Source organism: Olea europaea, chromosome 2, assembly GCF_002742605.1.
Source record: "Olea europaea var. sylvestris chromosome 2, O_europaea_v1, whole genome shotgun sequence".
NCBI lineage: Eukaryota > Viridiplantae > Streptophyta > Magnoliopsida > Lamiales > Oleaceae > Olea > Olea europaea.
Genome location: NC_036238.1, coordinates 18876206 through 18881412, shown reverse-complemented (window position 1 = coordinate 18881412; position 5207 = coordinate 18876206).

Sequence of the window (5207 nt, the reverse complement as noted above, 5' to 3'; positions counted from 1 at the left end):
GGAATTAGATCTACCGCTATACTTCTACCATCAATTTCCATCCTAAGATCTCTAGCTACTTGGTTAGCGACAAGTATCTTTCCAGATGGAAGAGATATTTCTAAAGTATATGGAAGGAATTCACATTCCACTTTAGACTTTGCAACAAAAGAAGAAGAAATGAACGAATGCGTAGCTCCAGAATCTATAAGCACAAATGCAGGAATATTGGAAACAGAGATGATACCTGCGACGACATTAGGGTCTCGTTCAGCTTCTTGCCTGGATAAGGAGAAAACTCTAGCTTTTCCTTTCTTGTTCTCTCCAGCCTTCTGTGTTTGATTTTGAGGACATTCTTTAACGAAATGTCCTAATTTCCCACATTTGAAACAAACATTTTTACCCCAATAAACATTCTCCTTTGTGAAGTCTATCACACTTAGGACAACGCCTTTCACCACTAACTCCTGCTATATTCGCTCTTCCTTTCTTTGATACATTATTCCCTTTTCCTTTATCGGTATTCTGTCTCTCAAAATTCCACTTCCTCTTACCTGAAAAGTTTTGAACTTGGTAAGGATTTCCAACGCTTAAAGTTCTTTGGTAAGAAATAGGCTGGGCTCGCTTCAGGACTTCTCGATAAGTGCCCAACTCAAGAACTGACACTATGTCACGAATGTAAGGTTGAAGTCCACGCTCAAATCTTCTAGCCCGTTTTTCCTCAGTATCCACTAAATGTGGGGCAAACCTTGATAATTCCTCAAATTTGTGCTCATATTCTACGAGGGTCATAGTTCCCTGCTGAAGTCTAAGGAACTCCATCTCCTCTTGATCTCTCACAGCTGCCGGGAAAAATTTTTCTTCCACGAGTTGCTTAAACCTCTCCCAAGTTATAGCTTGTTCTTGAGCAGGTGTTAATGACCTAGTAGTCATATCCCACCAATGGCTAGCCCCCTTCTTAACATAAACACTGAAAATGTTACCCTTTCAGCATCATCACATCTTATAAATTTAAAGATGCGTTCTAATTCTCGTAACCAATCCTCAACTGCTAAGGGATCCGTACTCCCCTCAAATGATGGAGGGTTCATTTTACGAAACTGCTCTATCATTGCAGTTCGATCCCTCGAGTTAGGTACTATTTGAGGTTGAATAATTGGTTGGTTAGGTTCCTGATGATCAACTGGTATTTGTTGATTTAAGGTTCCTTAACTAGCTAAGATTTGGTAGCTCGTAAATTGGTGTTCATGGATAAGTTTATAGTCTTCTTAAAGTTTCGCTGTAAATCACGACTAGTCCCATAGCTCTCTCGAAGCAAATAGGTAAGATCCTCGTATGAAAGGTCATCATCAGACCATGACACGATCTCTTTTATGACTGTGGCCCAAGGTTCTAGAACAGTTTCATATAGCCTCAGTATCTTCACCTTATTGCTTAGGCTATGGTGTATTCTCCGTAACATCTCAATAATACAATCTAGCAGATCCAAATGTGGTTCGAGGCTATGAAGCGGATGCATACGGTGATTATAGTAAAATATCAATAATATGTCTCGCTTCTTTGCAAAACCACAAACTTCTGTCCTCGTGGGGGTTCTTATCAGTCGTGCCATAGCTAGGACAAACATGGATTATGTTACTCTACAAGGATCTCATAAATGTCTTGATATAAGTGTTCATGACTTCACAATATCAATCATGACTTGATTCAAAATATTTCCATATCCAGCCATAGATATAACAATTCATTACATAAGAAAACTCATGAATTTAAAAATAAATTTTACCTTGATCGTTGGTTGGAAGTCAGTTGCTAGCTTCTTCGATGATTAAGGACAGTAACGTTCTTTTAAAAAGTCTACAGAAAAGTAAACCTTGCTCTGATACCACAACTGTAGCGCCCTGAACCTAAGCTTCGAGGGCCACGAACTTTACATAAAAACTTTTGCTTTTGGTACATGTAAATATTCTTAAATAGGAATACTACATGTTAAAAACTTATTTTTCAATTTGATAAAACAATTCTTATAAAATTTGATGGCATTAGAAAGATAATTTCAAGTAGTTTTCTAGGTTAAAATATGAAAATTTTCCAAGATCATATGATATAGACGTTTTACTGAAAACAGTGAAGTATTTCACAGAAAATCCAGATTGACCTTTGGACGTCAAAACCTTAATAACTCAGGCCACAGATATCCAAATTGAGTATTTCTTGTTGCCATACTTAGAAAACTCAAAGGGGAAAACAGAAATATTTTTATAATTTCAAATGGACGTTTATATAGTTAGAAACATCATTTTGAAATTGACTCCAGAAACTGTCCCATTTCTGCCTTTTATCACTTGCAAGGAAAATAAACTATAAAAACGTCTCTTAACATAACATGAAAGATATAATTACAAAATTTACTAGTAATACCATAATACATCATTCCATGTTCATATTTTTACATAATACCATAAGAAAAATAGATGTAAAAACTGCCATCGAACAAAACACACAAAAGAAAACTTTCGGTACAAAACTTCGTTGTCCTTAATCCATCATCGCGTAAGCCAACTAACTTCCATCAATTCAAATGATCATGGATCTGAAAAGTTTAGCATAACATACTTTGAGTATAAGGAAATACTCAGTAAGATACCATGCTTGAACATTTATCATGATAATACTACACCAAAGAAAGCAATCAAACCCATACTTCCATATTCCGACATGCCGGTGCCCTTCGGACTTGTCCTAAGGCATAAATAGATATCTAACTTTGTGGACTTGTCCACCATAATCATATTGTGGTTTTTCATGCATAGTTTAAGCATAAATATTACCATGAAAATCATACCACATAAGCATAGAAGGTATCTTACCGTAAAACTTGAAGATCTTTGATTGAAATGAATTGAAAGTGCTAAACTTTCTTCCTTCTCCTTTCCTTTCTTGATTTCGGTTTTTGCCTTCTTTTTAAGTGTATAAGTGTGTTGTAAAATGAAGGAAATATTTCTATGGCAATGGATATGGATGTATTTATACTCATATAAAGATAAGGATAAAACTTGATATTTTTATTTTTTATTACTTGGTTTGGCCGACTTTGACCCCCCTTTTTTTTTATAACTTTACACTTGTTTAATCCATGATCCAAATGTATGGTGGTGATGGATAACAAGTGGGGCTAATTATAGGTAATTAGTAGCCTAAAAACCTATATTTGCAAAGGAGATCTCTAATCTTCCAACTAATATAAGCCAACCCTCTATCTTTCATTATTAGCAAATGTATCCCAAATCTTAACTTATTTCCAACTTAAAAATTCAAAAATTGTGGATCATAACTTAATTTAATCATTTGGTCAATTGAAGTCCTAACAAAATGATCGACCACATTCAATTTCATACTTGACTTAAGGTTCGACTAATTAATAATCACTTCATGTAAACACAACATTTAACACCTCATGCTTGTAGTCATTAGCTACCTCTAACATTAACTACTACAAAGGTGGTGTTCCATTTTCTTATGGCCAAAAATAGTATTGAAAGTTAAATCGCCATCTTAAAGAAATTTAAACTAGCATAAATTTTCGGAGTATTACAACTTCACCCCAATAAAGGGGAGCTCTACATCTTCTGCCATAAAGAGCTTCGTAAGGTGCCATCTTTATCGTAGCTTGATAACTATTATTATAGGTAAACTCTACCAGTGATACATAACTTTCCCAACTGCCCCTTAAATCAAGGACGCATGCCCGTAGCATATCCTCCAAAGTATGTATAGTCCTCTCCGATTGCCTATCAGTTTGCGGATGAAAAGTTGTGCTGAAGTTTAACTTGGTTCCCATAGCTTCTTGCAAACTTTTCCAAAATTTTGAGGTAAATCTTGGATCTCTATCCGATACAATTGAGGCTAGGATACCATGCAAACGGATGACCTCTTTGATGTATAATCGCGCGTATTGATCCATACTAAAATTCATTCTTACAGGTAGAAAATGAGCTGACTTTGTTAGCCGATCCACTATAACCTACATAGCATCATTTTCCCTAGCTAATTTTGGAAAACCCATAACAAAATAAATAGTTATATGCTCCCATTTCCATTGTGGAATTGTTAATGGTTCCAACAATCCAGATGACCTTTGATGTTTAGCTTTCGCTTGTTGACAAGTCATGCACCTCCTGACAAAAAGACCTATGCACCGTGTCATATTTCTCCACCAAAACATACTCCTTAGATCACGATACATTTTTGTATCTCCTGGATGGGCAGTATATGGAGTTAAGTGTGCTTCTTCAAGAATTTCTTTCCTCAATCCCTCATCTTTCGGCACACACAACCTTTCCATAAAGAGTAAGGCTTTATTACTGCCTAATTCAAAATCCTTTCGCTTGCTAGTACCAACTTTGGATTTGATCTTTTGCAGGAAAGAGTCACCATCCTGTGCTACTCTTATTCGATCTCTAAGTGTTGGTCGAATCGTTAGAGCCGCTATCCTGGTGATAGTTTGGGTTGGTGGAACAATTACTTCTAGATGTAAGTTTTTGAAATCCTTTAACAACTGGTCCTACATAGTGATTAGTACTGCTAATTGTCCAACCACCTTTCTGCTAAGAGCATCTACTACTACATTAGCTTTACCAGGATGGTAAAGGATAGTGCAATCATAATCCTTTACTAGCTCTAGCCATTTCCTCTGCCTCATATTTAATTTGTTTTGGCTGAAAAAGTACTTCAAACTCTTATGATCAGTATAAATGTCACACTTATTTCCATATAAGTAATGATGCCATATCTTGAGGGCATGAACTACCGCAGCCAATTCTAGATCATGGGTTAGGTAGTTTTGTTCATATTGTTTCAATTGTCTGGAAGCGTAGGCTATCACTTTTCCTTTCTACATCAGAACACATCCTATGCCCTGTTTCGAAGTGTCACACCCCAAATTAATATTGATATCTATACGCAACCTAGACATAAAATTTTACATATATATATATTTTTTTGAGTTTGTTAACTTCTAATCACCTGTGACACGATCATATAATATATCGAAACCCAAAATCATATCGCCATAATCCAACATATAGATTCAGAGCTTATAAACATGTCTACAGGCCATTTCAAAAGTACACGATATAGGATTCCAAAATATAACCATACAGATGGCAGCCTACAAAATAACCCTACAGGTCGTCATCCATGTACATCAAACTCTGGAATCCTGTAGG